General features: G+C 46.7%; 1 protein-coding gene across 3 annotated transcripts in view; it reads right to left on the bottom strand.

Moving 5' to 3' along the window:
- Nucleotides 1-22,045, bottom strand: part of LOC143284999 (universal stress protein YxiE-like) — a 65,275-nt gene that overhangs the window by 29,061 nt on the left and 14,169 nt on the right. The gene's annotated exons all lie outside the window — the stretch shown is intronic.

Genomic DNA, 22,045 nt, shown 5'->3' with positions numbered 1-22,045 from the left:
AATTACAGCCCATGACCGAAGACGAAGACGAAGAGTATTGTATGGTATGGTATTGTATTGTGGAGGAGGTTGGCAGAGTGGTTAAGACGCTCATCTGCCGATACAGTGCCCGTGAGGGTCGGGGTTCAGTTCCCCGCGCTCGCCCTTCCTCCCACGTTTGACTGGAAAATCAAACTGAGCGACTAGTCATTCGGATGAGACGATAAACCGAGGTCCCGTGTGCAGCACGCACTTGGCGAAAGCGCCTGACAAGCGCGTTGGGTTATGCTGCTGTCAGGCATCTGGCTAGCAGATGTGGTGTAGCGTATATGGGTTTGTCTGAACGCAGTGACACCTCCATGAGAAGTTGAAACTGTATCATGTGGCATTGTATTGCATCATATTGTATTACTGTATTATGTGGCATTGTATTGCATCATATAGCATATTGTATTACTGTATTATGTGGCATTGTATTGCATCATATTGTATTACTGTATCATGTGGCATTGTATTGCACCATATAGCATATTGTATTACTGTATCATGTGGCATTGTATTGCATCATATTGTATTACTGTATCATGTGGCATTGTATTGCACCATATAGCATATTGTATTACTGTATCATGTGGCATTGTATTGCATCATATTGTATTACTGTATTATGTGGCATTGTATTGCATCATATTGTATTACTGTATTATGTGGCATTGTATTGCATCATATTGTATTACTGCATTATGTGGCATTGTATTGCATCATATTGTATTACTGTATCATGTGGCATTGTATTGCATCATATTGTATTGGATTATATTGCATTGCATTATATTGCATTGCATTGTATTGTATTATATATCCACCACATACAATTTCTTTATCAGATTTGAATGTTTCAAATTCTGGAATTTTTTTTAATTAAAAAAAACCCAAACTTCTTGAGTGAAATGATTGAAGCAGTGATAAGTTGTTTTAATTTTTTTTTATTATACTTTTTTTTAACTCTTGAATTGAAATAGATGCTAACGTGTAGATAGCCTTGAGATGGCCCTGATGGTCAGCGAGGCTCTGAGCACCACCATGATTTGATTTGGTTCACCGCCTTGTCTGTCACTCCTGTCTGTCCCGTCATCACGGGACGGGGGGGGGAGGGGGAGGGGGGAAGCATGGGGTGGAGGAGGGGGGGGGGGTAGAAGGTTAGACCGGCGGAAGAAGCAGAGAACTGAGCCTTGTAAACTCCTATGCCGAGCCCTTGACTTTGTGAGTGGGTATGAATACAGTGGCCCAAGGACCGTGAGAGACAATGGGACTTTTGAAGTAACAAAAACAACAACAACAACAACACACACACACACAAAACCAACTAATTATCAGTCATTACTTCTTCTTCTTCTGCGTTCGTGGGCTGCAATCCCACGTTCACTTGTATGCACACGAATGGGCTTTTACGTGTATGACCGTTTTTACCCCGCCATGTAGGCAGCCATACTCCGTTTTCGGGGGTTGCATGCTAGGTATGTTCTTGTTTCCATAACCCACCGAACGCTGACATGGATTACAGGATCTTTAACGTGCGTATTTGATCTTCTGCTTGCATATACACACGAAGGGGGTTCAGGCACTAGCAGGTCTGCCCATATGTTGACCTGGGAGATCATAAAAATCTCCAACCTTCATCCACCAGGCGCCGTCACCGTGATTCGAACCCGGGACCCTCAGATTGACAGTCCAACGCTTTGACCACTCGGCTATTGCGCCCGTCATCTGTCATTACAGAATTAATGATAATAATGACTGGCATGTATCAGCACATTCCACTCTTTTGCACATTTACAAAACGTCTGAAATTAACGTCTTGTAAGACAACAACTTTGCTTTGAAGTCTTCGATGTTGGATTGTATTCTTGCATTGTGTTCTTCTATTTTATAACGCCAGGAAATGTATCTTTCAAAAACTGCTAAGTTAGGCATGCATTTGTCAAATTTACGTTTATAAATATACAGATCGAAAACTGTATCAGTGAGTACACTTTGAGCAATGCCAAACAGTACCATCCTTTCAGTTATTTTAATATTGGTGGGACGGTTGCAAGTTGACAATGAGCTGTCCGTCTTGGTGTGTGTGTCCCTCTGTCCACTTGGATAATAAACAACAAGGTTCCTGGGATGGCGTCTCGAACATCGTTGTTTTATTCTTCCAAACAGCCGTGCTGTGAAACAGGTTTGTGGCTGTTGCCTTTTCTTGCTGCCACAGCTCCCGCTGTTATTGTTGTCATTTTACCATTCTTCCCCAGCGCTTCCCATCTCCCTCCCCCTCCCCTCCTCCTCCTTCGTCTTCTTCTTCTTCTTTTTTTGTCTCCTCCTCCTCCTCCTTCTTCTTCTCCTCCTCCTCCTTCGTCTTCTTATTTTTTTTGGTCTCCTCCTCCTCCTTCTTCTCCTCCTCCTCTTCTTCCTCCTCCTCCTCCTCCTTCGTCTTCTTTTTTTGTCTCCTCCTCCTCCTCCTCCTTCTTCTCAACCTCCTCTTCCTCCTCCTTCTCCTTCTCCTCCTCATCCACCCCCCTCATTCGTATTCTTTTTTTTTGTCTCCTCCTCCTCCTTCTTCTTCGTCTCCTCCTCCTCCTTCTTCTTCTTCTCTTCTTCTTCGTCTCCTCCTCCTCCTTCTTCTTCTTCTCTTCTTCTTCGTCTCCTCCTCCTCCTTCTTCTTCTTCTCTTCTTCTTCGTCTCCTCCTCCTCCTTCTTCTTCTTCTCTTCTTCTTCGTCTCCTCCTCCTCCTTCTTCTTCTTCTCTTCTTCTTCGTCTCATCCTCCTCCTCCTTCTTCTTCTCTTCTTCTTCGTCTCCTCCTCCTCCTCCTTCTTCTTCTCTTCTTCTTCGTCTCCTCCTCCTTCTTCTTCTCTTCTTCTTCGTCTCCTCCTCCTCCTCCACCCCCCTCCTTCGTCTTGTGTTGATGATGATTTCCAGCACTTTATAACGAATATTTGCTTTATAAGTCATCAACACAAAGTGTTTCAGTATACTACATCTATCAAACACTTCGGTAAGTGGAAACAACTGACCATGATTATGTTGGGGGATTTTTGTTGTTGCTGTTTTTGTTTTCGTTTCCCCTTTACATCCCACATAAGCAGACTCGGGACATGATGGAAAGTGCGTCACCAGTGTCCCACTGGAGCTCGGTATGAATGCGGCTGATGTCTGCGTTAAAGGCGTGTCCTCGGATTATGTGTACGATTGTGCATGTGCTATAATTTTCCTTTCCGTATATTTATCACACACCCCACCCCCCGCACCCCGCCGTCCTCCCCTCCGATTTTACAGATCGATATTGATAGAGTTACAATGTTTTCTGCTGGCCCTGATATAGCCCTGCTTGGAGGGCTGAGCTGTAAGCAACAACAACGATGATGATGATGATGAAGACGATGATGACGATGATGTGAGAGGACAGAGAGCGACAGAGCATCGATCGTTTCCATCTGGCCGGGTCTGTTGCAGGGTGGTTGCGGAATTTTCACGAACACGCGGTATGCTTTGCACAGTACAGGCAGACAAAAATATCGATCTTTTTTGACAAGCTGATCGTACTTCCTGTCACGCTGACAGACATTGTTCTTCTGTTGATGGTTTGAAGAAGTTGCAAGATTTTAAATTTTTTTTTTTACGATCTTGACCCCGTTGTGGATTGCTTGGAGTTGTAATAAACAAATTGGAAAATGGTGGGTTTTTGGTTGAAATTTAAGAAAGAATTATAAAGACTTCTTGCTATAGCGCATATTCTTGAAGCTCTATGCGCTTTATATCTGTAATTGTTCAGCAGTACACATGATTACAATGCAAACAAAGACAAAGGGCACCAACAAGCTTAAAGGTTATACTGTGCTCACAACCCTGCAGTTCAGTTTCAACATGCCAGTGGATGGTATTTTCATGGAAGGACGTGATATCCATCATGCTTTTTTGTTTTGTTTTGTTTGTTTGTTTTTTTTGTTTTCTGTTTTTGCTTGTTTTTTTCCGCTGCAGTTGCAGTTGGTTTGTTCTATCGACGGTCAGGACATGTGGCAAACTGTCTGCCCTCTGTCACTGATTCTGTCTGTATGAATCTCTCTCTCTCTCATCCTCCACGCCCACGCGCACTCTCTCTTGACTGACTGATTCTGTGTTTCTCTTTTTACATCATCTGTGTCTCTTTCTCTCACACACCCTTATTTGCCCTACGCCTCTCTTCATCTGTGTGTGTGTGTGTGTGTGTGTGTGTGTGTGTGTGTGTGCGTGCGCGTCCGTGCGCGCACGCTTGTGCACGTGTGAATATATTTGTGTGCGCGCGCGCACGCATGTACGAGTATGTGTCTGTGCATACGGGCACATGATTGTTCCTGTTGTCGCTTCTGCTGATGCTTATAATTATTGCATGTGCTGATGGCGCCACACTGCGTTTGTGACGTCACTGCCTTTGTGGTGGCATGACTGACGTCGACACAGCTGCCTCATCCGACGTGGCGCGTTAAGGTCACCATGACATGATCTCCTCACCCACCCGCCCCGCCCCTACCCTACCCCCACCCCTTCAACTCCCAGCCCAGTCATTAACCCTTCACGACCCAGACCCACCGACGTGTCTCCTAACTCGCTCGCCCCTGCTACGTCCATCTCCCTCCTCCTCCTCCTCTTCCTACCACGCCTCATCCCTCTCCTCCACCTTCATCCGTGGCGCGTGTGTAACTACAGAGTGTGTGTGGAGTGTGAGTGGTGGGGATGTGTGGGTGTGGGTGGAGGTGGGGGTGGTCTATGGCGTCAGACCTGTATTGATTCCCCTCCCTCCCTCAGTCCCTCCGTTATCTCTCCTCCCCATCTCCCCCCCCCTCCCACCTACACCCCGGGCCGTCTTTCATTTTTCACTGATTTTTGTGGGTCTGGCTCTGCACTGGTGTGGCGTCGCCATTGGCCCATTTCTGCGTGGCCAATCTCGACCACTCTTTCTTGTTTATGCAGTGCAGTCTGTTCATTGTCTGTCTGCCTGTCTGTCTGTCAGTCTCTCTCTCTCTCTATCTCTCTCTCTCTCTCTCTCTCTCCTTCACACATACACACACATGGATATACATACATACATACATACATACCCCCATACATATATATATATATATATATATGCTTTTAAACACGCACACTACGCCAAGTGAGTTTGAGAGACAGAAAATCAGAAAAAAAGAACGTTACTCAGACATACAAGCACTCATCCACAGATGGTAAAACAGATGCGGATGATACGAGATAAGACTGTGAGAAGGTTTCTTTTTTTTTTCTTTCTTTTTTCCCCTTTATTTTCTCGGGTTTTTATTTTTTATAGCGATGGTGAAGTTTCCGTTTTCCTACTTCAACTGCACGAAGAAAAATCAATGTTGCTCATGAGAGACAGTGAAATGACATATGGGTATAGAGCGGCAATCTAAAAATCGATTTTAGGGTTGTTTTCGTTAGATTCCCACAAGAATCACTGAAGACTATTTCTTTGCAAACGCGTGCGCGTGCTTGTGAGCCTGTGCGCACATATACACACTGGCTTATACAGATACACAAACACGTCTGTAGAAACAGATAAAAAAAAACAAATACACTGCACCATAGTACGCGATTAAAACAGATTGATACAGATCACACACACACACACACACACACACACACACACACAGCCCACTCCTTCTCACTTTCTGTTTATTTCTCTGTCTCCTTTCTTAACACAACAACACGGCACAGCACAGCACAGCCCAGCACAACGCAACACAACACAACACAACACAACATAATACAGACAGACACACACACACACACACACACAATTCCCACGTCGCAGATAACGAAAAGTCCAGTCAGCTGCAGTCTGGGGCTGATGCCACGAGCCGTCTCTTGGGATTTTCAATCTTTGATGTCGATAACTGTTACCCCCCACAACCCCCCTTCCCCCCACCCTTCCCACCTCCCCCTCGCCCAGCGGCCACCCCTTTCCATGAATCGGCAAAGTAAACTGAACAGGAAAAAAAATATATATATATATCATATCATATGTAGGCTGTGCCATCCAGGTCACTACACCAGGCAATGCTTTCTGGTCGCCGCCAGATTTGATTTGCTTTGATTGAGCACACCAACAGTGCCACCTCATCCCTTCCTGCCAGCAGCTTGATGGCTGTGTGTGTGTGTGTGTGTGTGTGTGTGTGTGTGTGTGAGTGTGTGTGTGTGGCGTGTGTGTGTGTGTGTGTGTGTGTGTGTGTGTGTGTGTGTGTGTGTGTGTGTGTGTGTGTGGTGTGTGTGTGTGTGTGTGTGTGTGTGTGTGTGTGTGTGTGTGTGTTGTGTTTTCTTTAACTGACTGCATGTGTGCACTGTATTGGATTGCCATACCTTCTTGTTTTTCCTTTCACGTACGTACGTGTCTGCTAGTCTCTCTCTCTCTCTCTCTCTCTCTCTCTCTCTCTCTCTATATATATATATATATATATATATATATGTATGTATCTACTCAGGCACATAGCTTTTCGTGCCCAAAGCCGTGAGCGGTGCATCTTCAAAGAATCTATTTCTGCTGAAGGAAGCTGCAAATCGATTTTAGATTTCTGTGTGAGCATGTCATGTATCATTTCATTGATTTTGGAGAATAAAGGTGATTTTCTCTTTCAGCAGCAGCTGATACCGAATATAGACACTCCACCAAAGAAAAAAACACACAAAAAACCACACACACAACAAACAACAACAATGAAATAAAATGAAACCCAGTCCGCCATGCTGTGTGTCACTGTGCGTTGGTGTGTGTGTGTTTGTGTGTGTGTGTTTGTGTGTGTGTGTGTGTGTTGTGTGTGTTTGTATGTGTGAGTGTGTGTATGTTGTGTGTGTTTGTATGTGTGTATTTATGCATGTGTGTGTATGATGGAAATAGAGAAGAAAGGGAAAAATAAAGAGAGAGAGAGAGAGGGAGAAAGAGAGAGAGAGAGAGAGAGAGAGAGAGAGAGAGAGAGAGAGAGAGAGAGAGAGAGAGAGAGAGAGAGAATGAACATAAGAACGATCTTATTTATTGGAGTAAAATAGGAATAAGCACATACGGCGTGTTTCCATCTTCTCTTTGAATAAGAAGCATAACAAACACACAATACAAAAATCATAATAACATCACGTATGTAATTTTTCAAAATTATGTTAAAAAAACATCGATACAAGCATAAATATTACCGGCAACAGACAGACAGACAGAGAGAGAGAGGGGGGGGGAAGGAGAGAGAGAGAGAACAAGAACAAGAATAAAACTTTAATCTCCAGGCCTCCGGCCCCTAGAAAGAGATCAAAAGTACACAATATGGTGATCACGCAGCGAGAAGAGAGAAAGACAGACAGAGAGAGAGAGAACAGAGACATACAGACAGGCTGACAGGCAGGCAGACAGGATAACAAAGTATCTTGTTTTACCACATAGCACTGGTCAGGACTTCCCTGCATGAAACGAGAGGCTGGGTGATGAAATCTGCCACACAATAAAAGGCCGAGATAGGTAGAAGCAAAGACTCTCACCACCCATGCCAACACTGAAGCAGACCTACCACCGAAATCAGCAGCGGAGAATGAAAGATGGCCAGGCGATGAGGAAAAGAAATCAATGTGATGCTGGCGCCAGAAATGGACCCCCCCATCCCCCACCCCCACCTCATATCTCTTATCACGCTTCTCAGACACTCTGTAGTTACGCACGCGCCACTGATGAAGGTGGGGGAGACGGAGGGGAGCTGGCGCTAGAAAAAAAAGAGGAGGAGAAAGAAGGTAGGAGGTGTGGAGGGAATGTAGCGGGCGAGTTAGGAGATAGGTGGGAGGGCCTGGGGCGTGAAACGTTAATGAAATGGTTGGGGGGTGAGGGGGAGGTGGAGGGATTGGGGGTGGTGGTGGGAGGGGAGGGGTGGTAAGTGGATGAAAGTGAAGTGATGAGATCATGTCATGGTGGTGACTTTAACTCACTCAGTACGGCCAGTCCTCTCTTCTCCTCTACACAGACCCCTCGGATGTCCAGTGGGTGTCTGAATGACCCAGCCTTTAGCTTCCGTCGTCAGAATTGTGGTATCTTTGTCAACATTCACGTCTTCCGTATAAGAGCCTTCCGCTTGCAATATTTTGATGGTGGTAATTGGTGTGAAACGCTATTAACGTCCTCTCTTTCGCCGTTCGTATCCATGATCACGGGGAACGCAGAAGAAGAAGAAGAAGAAGAAGCCGTTCGTATGGAAGGAGTTAAGGTAACGTAGCAGTGCTGAAGAGATGTCATTATTATCATTATTATCATTATCAATGATGCTGTCAAACAAACAAACTGTGACACCATCACCATCACCCAACAATAAGCTGAGGGAGCCAGCCACAACAACAGTTTGCAAAGGACAGACAGACATACAGACAGACAACAGTCAGACAGCCATACAGGCAGACAACAGAGACAGACAGACATACAGGCAGGCAGACAGACATACAGGCAGACAACAGAGACAGACAGCCATACAGGCAGACAACAGAGTCAGACAGCCATACAACAGAGTCAGACAGCCATACAGGCAGACAACAGAGACAGACAGCCATACAGGCAGACAACAGAGTCAGACAGCCATACAGGCAGACAACAGAGACAGACAGCCATACAGGCAGACAACAGAGACAGACAGCCATACAGACAGACAACAGAGTCAGACAGCCATACAACAGAGTCAGACAGCCATACAGGCAGACAACAGAGTCAGACAGCCATACAGGCAGACAACAGAGACAGACAGACAACAGAGACAGACAGACATACAGACAGACAACAGAGTCAGACAGCCATACAGGCAGACAACAGAGACAGACAGACATACAGACAGACAACAGTCAGACATCCATACAGGCAGACAACAGAGACAGACAGACATACAGGCAGACAACAGAGTCAGACAGACATACAGGCAGACAACAGAGACAGACAGCCATACAGGCAGACAACAGAGACAGACAGACAACAGAGACAGACAGCCATACAGGCAGACAACAGAGACAGACAGACAACAGTCAGACAGCCATACAGGCGGACAACTGTGCTGTGATCATCGATTGGACAACCTGATCTTGATCAGTGACGCAACATGGCCCTAAAAACACCAGACCCTTGTTTTGCAAAAGACAGACAGACAGACAGACAGACAGACAGACAGATAGGTAGACAGTCAGACAGACAGATAGACAGACAGGCACACAGTCAGACAGACAGACAGGCAGAAAGAGAGACAGACAGACAGACAGTTACAACAAAGTCAGACAACCTGTGCCCCTGTTAATCGATTGAACAACCTGATCTTGATCAGTGATGCGCCATGGACCCCCCCCCCCCCTCCAAAAAACAAAACAAAAACAAAACAAACAAAAAAAACACACACAAAAAACAGACCCTTTCGCAACAGACAGACAGACAGACAGGTAGACAGTAACAAGAGAGTCAGACAATCTGTGCCTTGACCATCAATTGGATAACCTCATTTTGATGAGTGACGCGCCATGGACCCCCCACCCCCACCCTCCTAAACTCAGACCCTTTTGCAACAGACAGACAGACAGACAGACAGACAAACAGTAACAACAGAGTCAGACAGTTTGTGCCCTGATCATCGATTGGACGACCTGATCCTGATCAGTGACACGCCATGCACCCCCCCCTCCCCCTGCCCTGCCCCCCCCCCCCCCCCCCCCCCTTCCCCCCTCCCGCCACCTACGAGGCCCCCAAACAACCCAGACCTTTAACGACCGGATATCAAGCCATTCCACGACCGTCGGTTCCGTGACCTGTTTACCACTCCTCCGCGCTGTGTGGACGACCAGCCGCGGGGCCACGCTCACCAACACCTGGTTACTCCCCCCTCAGACCTCTTGCTGCAACACTGACTGACTAGGACTGACGGTGATCACTTTTGTGCTGATCGATCTTTTGGACGCCCCGACTACGTCGCGAAAAAGTTGTGGAAATGCTAGAAACCACAGCCAGGTGGCGACGATATCCATACCCTGTCAGTCTCTCTCCGCACTCTTGACGGTGGTGATGTAACTTGTTTTATATCTGATATAATTATTATTTGATTCATTTTACGGCATGACCAATTTTAACTGTCCTCTCTGACGTATGTTTCAAATAGTATGTGTATGTTTGTGGAGGTGTTGGAGTGAATGCTTTTAGTGCTATTGTAAAGCGCATAGAGCTTGAAGAATATGCGCTGTAGCAAGTCGTCGAAATGAATAAATATAATAAATAAAAGGCAGCCACAGTCAGCAGTTTGTCATTTGTTGTAAACAGCAACAACAGACAGTGGTGATGTCACTTGTTGTAAACAGTAGACACAGTCAGTGGTGATGTCACTTGTTGTAAACAGTAGACAGTCAGTGGTGATGTCACTTGTTGTAAACAGTAGACACAGTCAGTGGTGATGTCATTTGTTGCAAACAGTAGACACAGTCAGTGGTGATGTCATTTGTTGTAAACAGTAGACACAGTCAGTGGTGATGTCATTTGTTGCAGACTGCAGCCACACTCAGCGGTGACGACGTCACTTGTTGCAGACTGCAGCCACACTCAACTTGTTGCAGACTGCAGCCACACTCAGCGGTGATGACGTCACTTGTTGCAGACTGCAGCCACACTCAGCGGTGACGACGTCACTTGTTGCAGACTGCAGCCACACTCAACTTGTTGCAGACTGCAGCCACACTCAGCGGTGATGACGTCACGTGTTGCAGACTGCAGCCACACTCAGCAGTGACGACGTCACTTGTTGCAGACTGCAGCCACACTCAACTTGTTGCAGACTGCAGCCACACTCAGCGGTGATGACGTCACGTGTTGCAGACTGCAGCCACACTCAGCGGTGATGACGCCACTTGTTGCAGACTGCAGCCACACTCAGCGGTGACGACGTCATTTGTTGCAGACTGCAAGCACACTCAGCGGTGACGACGTCACTTGTTGCAGACTGCAGCCACACTCAGCGGTGACGACGTCACTTGTTGCAGACTGCAGCCACACTCAACTTGTTGCAGACTGCAGCCACACTCAGCGGTGACGACGTCACTTGTTGCAGACTGCAGCCACACTCAGCGGTGATGACGCCACTTGTTGCAGACTGCAGCCACACTCAGCGGTGACGACGTCACTTGTTGCAGACTGCAGCCACACTCAACTTGTTGCAGACTGCAGCCACACTCAGCGGTGATGACGTCACTTGTTGCAGACTGCAGCCACACTCAGCGGTGACGACGTCACTTGTTGCAGACTGCAGCCTCACTCAACTTGTTGCAGACTGCAGCCACACTCAGCGGTGATGACGTCACGTGTTGCAGACTGCAGCCACACTCAGCGGTGATGACGCCACTTGTTGCAGACTGCAGCCACACTCAGCGGTGACGTCACTTGTTGCAGACTGCAGCCACACTCAGCGGTGATGACGCCACTTGTTGCAGACTGCAGCCACACTCAGCGGTGACGACGTCACTTGTTGCAGACTGCAGCCACACTCAACTTGTTGCAGACTGCAGCCACACTCAGTGGTGACGACGTCACTTGTTGCAGACTGCAGCCACACTCAGCGGTGATGACGCCACTTGTTGCAGACTGCAGCCACACTCAGCGGTGACGACGTCACTTGTTGCAGACTGCAGCCACACTCAACTTGTTGCAGACTGCAGCCACACTCAGCGGTGATGACGTCACTTGTTGCAGACTGCAGCCACACTCAGCGGTGACGACGTCACTTGTTGCAGACTGCAGCCACACTCAACTTGTTGCAGACTGCAGCCACACTCAGCGGTGATGACGTCACGTGTTGCAGACTGCAGCCACACTCAGCGGTGACGACGTCACTTGTTGCAGACTGCAGCCACACTCAGCGGTGATGACGTCACGTGTTGCAGACTGCAGCCACACTCAGCGGTGACGACGTCACTTGTTGCAGACTGCAGCCACACTCAGCGGTGACGACGTCACTTGTTGCAGACTGCAGCCACACTCAACTTGTTGCAGACTGCAGCCACACTCAGCGGTGATGACGTCACTTGTTGCAGACTGCAGCCACACTCAGCGGTGACGACGTCACTTGTTGCAGACTGCAGCCACACTCAACTTGTTGCAGACTGCAGCCACACTCAACTTGTTGCAGACTGCAGCCACACTCAGCGGTGATGGCGTCACTTGTTGCAGACTGCAGCCACACTCAGCGGTGATGACGTCACTTGTTGCAGACTGCAGCCACACTCAGCGGTGACGACGTCACTTGTTGCAGACTGCAGCCACACTCAGCGGTGACGACGTCACTTGTTGCAGACTGCAGCCACACTCAGCGGTGACGACGTCACTTGTTGCAGACTGCAGCCACACTCAGCGGTGATGACGTCACTTGTTGCAGACTGCAGCCACACTCAGCGGTGACGACGTCACTTGTTGCAGACTGCAGCCACACTCAGCGGTGACGACGTCACTTGTTGCAGACTGCAGCCACAGCCAAGGAGGAGAGTGACAGAATGGCTAAGTTGCTCGTCTGCCAATACAGACCAGAGTCCGTGAGGGCCTGTGATCGAATCTCACTCTTGCCCTTTCCTCCAAGTTTGACTGGAAAATCCAACAGAGCGTCTGGTCGTTGGGATGAGACGATAAACCGAGGTCCCGTGAGCGGCACGCACTTCTGCGCACTGAAAAAGAACCCATGGCAACGAGAGTGTTGTCCTCTAGCAGGATTCTGTAGAAGAAATCCCCTCGGACAGGTACACAAGTTACATGAATGCACTCAAGGCCTGACTGAGCGCGTTGGGTTATGCTGCTGGTCAGGCTTCTGCCTAGAACAAGTGGTGTAGCGTGTATGGGTTTGTCCGAATGCAGTGACGACTCCTTGGGAGACTGAAACTGAAAGTGAAAATTGCAGCCACAGTCAGCCGTGGTGCCACTTGTTGCAAACTTCAGACGGGCGCAATAGCCGAGTGGTTAAAGCGTTGGACTGTCAATCTGAGGGTCCCGGGTTCGAATCACGGTGACGGCGCCTGGTGGGTAAAGGGTGGAGATTTTTATCATCTCCCAGGTCAACATATGTGCAGACCTGCTAGTGCCTGAACCCACTTCGTGTGTATATGCAAGCAGAAGATCAAATACGCACGTTAAAGATCCTGTAATCCATGTCAGAGTTCGGTGAGTTATGGAAACAAGAACATACCCAGCATGCACACCCCCGAAAACGGAGTATGGCTGCCTACATGGCGGGGGTAAAAACGGTCATACACGTAAAAGCCCACTCGTGTGCATACGAGTGAACGCAGAAGAAGAAGTTGCAAACTTCAGCCCCGTGTCAAAATTATTGATCTTTGAAGGACGCGGAAATGCTTGTAAAATAACGATAACTTCAGAACAAAACATGATCAAACAGGGTTAATAATGAACAAAAGAAAAAAATCCTAATGAGAAAAAAGGTGGAGGAGGAAGAAGAGGTAGAGGAGGAAGAAGAGGTAGAGGAGGAAGAGGAGGAGGAGGAGGGAAGAGGAGGAGGAAGAGGAGGACGAGGACGACGAAGAAGATCAACTACAACAAGGAGGAGGAGAAGCAGAATGATGAAAACTATGATAATCAGACAGATGATGAAGGACAACGATAATAGTTGGAGGAGGCACTAGAACAAACAACAACAACAACAATAACAACAACAACAACAACAACAACAGCAGCAGCAACAACAACAAAATAATTATGTGTTCCTGAGAACGTGAACTATTTAGGGAACAAGCCATGACGTGTTTGACACCACCCATCCAACTTGCTGTTCGTGTAACACGCACCAGACCCCATCTCCCGCACCCAGCCAGCTCTGGTACGTATCACATCTGTCACCCCCAGCCACTGGCAGCTTTTTGTTGGTTTGTGGCTTGCTTCATTGGTTGTCTGTTGTCTGTTGTTGTTCTCAAGGCCTGACTAAGCGCGTTGGGTTACGCTGCTGGTCAGGCATCTGCTTGGCAGATGTGGTGTAGCGTATATGGTTTGTCCGAGCGCAGTGACGCCTCCTTGAGCAACTGAAACTGAAACTGAAACTGTTGTTGTTGTTTTTTCTTCCTTTTTTTTTCTTTGAAGAGAATAAACAGCCTTCAGATCTGATGCCATTTAGCTCTGAACGCTAAGAGGTGCACAAAAGCTGGATAAAATAATGTAGTCATACGCACGCACGCGCAAACACACACACACACACACTACCCACACACACAGAGGCGCGCAAGTGCATGATCACATACAGATACATGCAAACGTAGATGCACACATATACACACACACACACACACATGTACGCACGCGCACACTCGCACAAACACACAGACAGACACATACACACATATCGATAACTGACTCTTGGCATGTTAGGTCTCCAGGGAGACTGACATCAACACTTCCCAACGGCAACGCTTGATAAAGCCAGCCTCCATCTTTCTCCCCAACGTGGTGTCTGATACAAGCCACTGTCTCGTGCTCCCTCGGAACAAGCAGCAACGGCCATGTATAGAGGCGGGGAAAAGGAGTGGGGACTTTCAGTCTGTTTTACGGTGCCCTGTGCTGAATCATCTCCGCTTTGAAGACATACCAATGGAGTATTGCCTACGTCGATGGTACTTTATCCGAAAAATGTGACAGAACTTCGTCTCCGTCTTCTTCTTCTTCGTTCGTGAGCTGCAACTCGTACGTACACGAGTGAGCTTGTACGTGTATGACTCGTTTTTACCCTGCCATGTAGGCAGCCGTACTCCGTTTTCGAGTGTAGGAATGCCGGGTTTGTTCTTTTTTTGTTTTCCATAACCCACTGAACGCTGACATGGGTTACAGGATCTTTAACGTGCGTATGTGATCTTCTGCGTGCGTATACACACCACGGAGGTTCGGGTACAACCAGGTCTGCACATAAGGTGACCTGGGGGATCGGGAAAAAAAGTACAGGCAGTAACAAACACAATGAATTTGACAGGACAGAAAAAAAGTCAGATATTCAGTTTTGCCGTGGTGTACAAAAATGTAAAGGCTATGATTAAAGTGACGGATCTCTGCAGGCAGTTCAGTTATACACTGCAGCATGCTTATTCAGGGACCGTGTTTATTTAAAATCTTGTTTATTGAAGGCATCCACTGATGAAGGTATTCTGCGGAACCTAGAGCGGTATATATATATATATATATACGGCCTTTCTTTTCCCCTTTAGCGAGACAGTATAGTTTTAGTTTAATCATTGTCAGGCAGCGGAACCAGTACAGGTGAATGATACTTCTGGTTTCATATGCAACTATTTTTGGCTATAACTTCTTTTTCATAAATATGAGCTATAGCCTTCTATCAATAAAATTTCATCACCTATGTTTGAGTCACTCTTGCTGTTTGGTTACGCAAATCTTGAAAGAACATCGGGAAAAACAAAAAACACCCAAAATACAACAAACCAACATTCACACAGTATGTGACATTTTTATCCGTAAATATTACGAAAAACGGAAGACCTTTAGTTTTTGTTTCTCAACCAAACACGTTATAGTTCAATCTCTCTCAGTATCTTCGTGGAGATAATGCTAGTGTTGTTGGCAATAGTCTTACAGTTCTACACATTTTACACAATGTTTCCCTTCTACAAATTAATGACACCATGCATTCCATCGCCGGACATGACGTTTTCACACACCACATCAGTAAATTTCGAGCAGAGCAGACCACCGACTGTTCGACATTGATTACAGTGCAGTTGTCTGTAAATTTTCACACACAAATGCACGCACGCACATGCATACCGCCCCCCTCCCTCCGCCCCCCACCTCTAAATGCACGGCACACTCACACAGTTAAGTTAAGATGGGGACAGAGATCAGGGCGGGAGAGCGGGAGAGAGAAAGCAGAGCTGTGCGGCTTCAAACAGCCACGTGCAAATAAACACATCAGCCTGCTCACCCTCCTAAATGCCACCCCGCCCTCCACCTCCTTTACCCCCTGGCACCCATACTCTTCCCTTCACTCTGTCCATCCCAAAGTTCTGCCTTTGTGCAACACTGCACGCACACACCACGTGTCTGTCTAACAAACGCAAACACTGCACCCACGAGTGCTAACACACCCACCCAAACACAACACACACACAAACACAACACAACACACACACACACAAACACAACAAACACACAACACACACACACACGCGCGCACACACACACACAATCATCCCAGTCAACCCAGATCGATCTGTCCCCCCTGTCTGTAACAAGGAGCTGTGTGGAAAGCGCCGAGTAAGGACGACGTTCAGTCCCTTGGAGAGGGACTGTGTTCCAGTTAATTAATGGGGGAACTTGACCTCCGCAACAGCACGTCAAGCACGCGATCATGTCAGACAACAAGCGTCAAACACACACAGACACACACAGAGACTCACACACACACACACGCATAGACACACGCACACACACACACAGAGAAACACACACGCACGTTCTGATACTGTGTTGACTGAAACTGCTTTTATCCATTTGTGACACAAGCCTTATTGTTTTCAATGGCAGTGTCAGTCTATCGGAATTACGTTTTTCACTTTGCAGTTTTTCAGAATTATTTTTTTCTGCATTGTACAGTGCTGTGTGTGTGTGTGTGTGTGTGTGTGTGTGTGTGTGTGTGTGTAAGTGCGTGCGTGCATGCGCGGGGGGATAGGTGGATGCATGTGTGTGATGAGTGTGCACGCGCACGTATGTGTGAATGTGTGTGCGCCCTACAAACCTTATAGAATCCAATTACAGTCGACTGTTTATAGATTTAAAAAAATTGCTTGTTAGCCAGGTTTCAACATCTCACTCTCTCTCCCTCCCCCCTCACTCTCTCTCCCTCCCTCCCACTCCCCCTCACCCCCTCTCTTTCCACTTCCCCCTCTCTCTGTCTGTCTTTGAGTCTCTTTCTGCCTTCTGTATTGCTCTTCAGATCAAATGACGATGTTTATTGTCTGGCTGAGCCACAAAGGAGCCACTTCAGTGCTGGTTGCCCGTCAGTTCTGAAACCCCTGTGTTTCTCTTCATTCTTATCCTTCCTGTCGGTTGTCTGTTAGAGAATTCTTTACAACGATCTGTCCGCTTTGTGGGAACGTTCTCATCCTTGAGCAGCCACAAATCAAAGGCTGGTATGATCCATCTCGCAAACCACCACATACACAGACTTTCTTCATGCACCGGCATTTCCGTTAACAACGATGATGGCTATGGTAGTCTTTATTGACGTGATGCATCAATGCTCAAGGTGGGGGCTTTCCCTGTTGACATGATTCACACCGCCATACCTTCCATCGATCCCACTTATCTCTCGGGTACAAGCCACATCATTTTGAAAAGAGTGTATATATATATATATATATATATATGTGTGTGTGTGTGTGTGTGTGTGTGTGTGTATACCTGATTGCTTGTCGGAACAGCTAACTGTTTGACTTCGACTTTGTGACACATCTGCACATCACGTTTGCTCTTAGGCACGTGTGCACACACGCACGTACGCACGCACGAACACACACTCACTCTCTACGTGTCTCACTTACACGCCCATAATAAAATTGCTGATGGGGATACAGATTGGGAGGGAGGGAGGAAGAGGCAGACCTGTGTGGAAAGGAAGGAATGGCTACGTGCTGATAAACATGTTTCATCACCCCACCACCCATCTCTTCACCCTCACTTCCCCCCCCCCCCAGCCCCCCGTGCCTCTCCCTCTCTCTCTCAAGCGCTCGTGCGTTCGCCAGCACGTGCAAGAACTGATGCAAGCACGCACACATCTTTTTTTTCTTTTTCTATTTTTCTTTTTTTTTCTGAGGGGAGGGGAGGGGAGGGTGGTCGTGTTCAAATAACTTGATCAGTGAAAGGTTTCTTAAACCAAATATGTTTAGACTCCCTTAAAATTCAGTTTCAATTCTGAAATACTTTCAGAAGTGTTATCGGCAAACTAAGGGATCTTTAGATATGATATTTCCCTTCTTATCGCATGACAGAACAACTGCACACACTATGAATAAATTATTATGCACGAAGAGGTTCTCCCGAGCCGCAGCCGCTCTCTACTTTGAAACGTGTCCCATTTGCTGTTCCAACCGCCCTTAAATCTTCCAAATCCCCGATAGCCATGTACACATCCTCCTCAAATGCAAAAAACCACAACAACCTGTTAGAAACTTATGAATGCATGATCATCGTTGACTGAAGGGAACGCTATTTCCAACATCAGCAGATCCCAGTGAACCAGGAAGATTCTTGAATATCACGAACGGTTCAATTTCTTGAACTTGCAAGCTATCTGAAATAGTTTTCAGACTCTAGTTCTTAATATTTCTTTCTGGTTTGTGTCCTCTAGGACGAAGGTGGCAGAATGGTTAAGACGCTCGTCTGCCAATCACAGTGTCCGTGCGGGTCTGGGTTCGAACCGCGCGCTCCCTTCCTCCCAAGTTGGACTGGAAAAACTCCGGTGCTCATTGAAGCTATGTCATCATGAATACATGCCATGATATGACATTTGGTATCACTGTCAATATTTTCTTTTTTCTTGTTCTTTATTATTTGTTATTGTTCTTCATGTTATTATTACTATTATAAGTATTATCATATTGAAAAATAACCCTTGTATCTCAACAAATTAATGATTTTTTCGATGATCATTCATGGACCAAATGTTTTGCTATGTGAATGTTGAATCACACTGATGTCGTGAAATGTCAAAATATAACCTTGTGTACAAGGGAGAGAAAAAAGAAAAAAAAAAAAAAAAATTGACTGGAGAATCTGAAAGTGAGCGAAGTGTAGTCGTTCTGATGAGACGACAAACCGAGGTCCCGTGTGCAGTACCACTTGGCGAACTGGAAAACGTGGCACTGGCCAAAGTTTGCAGAAGAAATCCACTCGGACAGGTACACAAACTAAGTTAATATGCATGATGCTTTTCACCACATAATTTCATATCAAAGCTGGCCTTCTCTCTCTCTCTCTCTCTCTCTCTCTCTCTCTATTTCATTGGCCTCATCAACCTTGCCCTTCATGTTCGGTATGTCAGAAAATCTTACCATGATCTCAAACACAATGTCTTGATCAAACATCTGTTCCCTCTTCGTCATTGATTTCATTCATTCCGAATGATGCCATTTTCGCTATGATATTTTCCAGAAAGGGAACACCACCACCAACCAGCCAGTCTGACGGATGATCAAGTTGACTGGCGTTTTGATCACGGAGAATATATCTTAAAGATTTTCTCGTTCGTATGCTGAAATAAAAAGACGGTGCTTCCATTTGTCCTGAACAGCCTCATTTATCATAATGTTAATACGCTAAAACGTAACAACAGATGAATTGAATGGCCGTGTTTTAATCTCCCCTCTTGTGAGGGGAGACCCTATGCATGCGAAATGAACCAATGCCGTTGCCAGACCAGGAAGAGAGTCATTTTTTTTTCCAAATTTCGATCCCGTCCATAATATGCATGTGAGACGCGTTCATGCATTCCACATTTACGTCTCCTTCTTCTTCCCTCCTCTCCTTATTTTGGTGTGTGTGTGTGTGTGTGTGTGTGTGTGTGTGTGTGTTTATGATAACCAGACTAATCGGATGGTTTTCTTCTCTGTGTCTCTTAAACTCCATTTTTCTCGCCCGTCCTCTTTCTATTGTGCTCCCTCCTCTCTTTCTTTCTCTCTCTCTCGCTCTCTCTATCACACACACACACACACACACACACCTACAACCACGCATGCAAACGCACGCGCGCATGCACAGACACGCACACACACATACAAACTCACGCACACAAACATCCACGAACCTCCATACACACACACACACACACACACACACACACAAACACACATAGACACACACACGCACACATACTCTCCGACTGACACATTCACACACACACACAACCTAAAATAAATCCGTCCGCTCCAGAGCTAGGACGTTTGATCTCTCCAATATAGATCGTTATCCTTTAGAAGTGCCAGACGAATTGCTCTTGTAACTGCTATCCCGAAGACAATTGCCGCATCCCAATCTGCCCAGTCCCTCCCCTAAAAAGAAAACTAGATATATAGATAACTTGATTAATAAATAAACTGCCTCCACAGCAAAAGGCACATATTCACGCTGATCCTACCATCTATAACAAAGAGAGAGAGAGAGAGAGAGAGAGAGAGAGAGAGAGAGACAGCCAGACAGAGACAGAGACAAAGACAAACGGTCACATCTACAAAACTGCATCCTCCACTGAGATAAGATCACTGCGAAAGAGTGAGCGAGCGAGCGATATATATATATATATATATATATATATATATATATATATATATATAAAGAGAGAGAGGGAGAGAGAGAGAGGGAGAGAAATTGATTAATAAATAAACTGCCAGCACAGCAAACGTCACATATTCACGCTGATCCTTCCATCTGAGAGACAGACAGACAGACAAACACGCAGACAGACACACAGAGACAAAGAGAGACAAAAGGGGACAAGGATGATGATGATGATGATCACAAAATCTTATTACTGTTTACAAGGGGAAGGTGGCAGCATGGTTAAGACGCTCATCTGTCAATACAGTGACCGTGACCGTGAGCGTCTCAGTGGGTCAGAATCCCTCTCTCGCCCTTTATCCACGGTTTTGACTGGAACAAATCAAGCTGAGCGTCTAGACAGTGGGGTGAGATGGTCAAACGGAAGCCCCCCGCGTGCAGCACGCACTTGACGCCTTGCGGAAAATCAGGAACTGGGGAACACAATATAAAATGAACTGTCGCCATGCCAACACATGGCTGACCACTGTCTGAACAGATCTGGACCTTCTGGGATTCCCTTTCATCAACTCTCTCTCTCTCTCTCTCTCACACACACCGCCACACACACACACACATACACACCGCCTCACACACACACACACACACACACACACACACACACACCGCCAAACACACACACACACAGACACCAGGACACACAGACAGAAACTGAGCATAACATGATTATACATGTCGAAGAATGCTGAAGGTGATTTCAGCGGCAGTGCTTGAAACCCTGAAATGATTTCCTCCACGGCCGACTATACGCAAACCACAAACAAACATGAACAACAATGAACGAACAAGTTCAACAAGCTGAACGTCAGAAATGACCAAACCGATTCCCCGAGGAGTCAGACCCTCAAGAGAAGGGCTCTTCTTGATACAGTCTCTGACCTGGCCAAAGCTTAGATGCCATCTCTTTAACTGGGGAAACGATCCAACGATATTTGCGCTTCAGGTAAACAACGGTAGGCTGCTATATACACACACGGATACTCCGAGACAGGAGGGGGCGTCGGGGGGAGGGGGGGAGGGGGGGGGGGCGGGGGGGGGACAGAAAGAGCAGCTGCCCTTTTTTATTTCAGCCCTTGCCACGTTGAAAGGTTCAGTGCACGCACACGCACGCAAGCAATATAATTATATACAAACACATAAACACACACACAAATGCGCGCGCGCACACACACACACACACACATACACACGAGCATACACGCACATACAATATATATATACTAACATATAATTATACATAAACACACACACACGCGCGCGCGCTCGCTTGCGCACCATCTGGCTCCTGGCATGTTTCCAAGGAAACGACATAAACGCTTCCGAAACACTGAGTAGTGAAGGAAACGACCCTTTGATACACAGCGATTCTCTGCCACTACCAAACACAATTTCATATCAACCTCATTGTCTCTTTTGCCCCCTGAAAAAAAAGAAGAGAAAAACGGGGGGAAAAGAAAAGAAAAAGAAAATCAGAAAACAGAAAAGGTAGTACGGATGCAACAGCAAATCCATCCCTCTATATCAAGGTGTGCAGGACTGGTATGTGAGCTTTGATTGCTCTCTGCACAAAATTCGGCGCTAAAGAAACCCTTTCTTGTTATGATAATGATAACGAGGAGGAGGAGGAGGAGGAAGAGGAGGAGGAGGAGGGGTGGTGGGGGTGACAT

This window comes from Babylonia areolata, chromosome 8 (genome assembly GCF_041734735.1).
Source record: "Babylonia areolata isolate BAREFJ2019XMU chromosome 8, ASM4173473v1, whole genome shotgun sequence".
NCBI classification, from domain to species: Eukaryota; Metazoa; Mollusca; class Gastropoda; order Neogastropoda; family Buccinidae; genus Babylonia; species Babylonia areolata.
The sequence above is the reverse complement of the archived record's forward strand: the minus strand, read 5'-3'. Positions and strand labels throughout refer to the sequence as shown.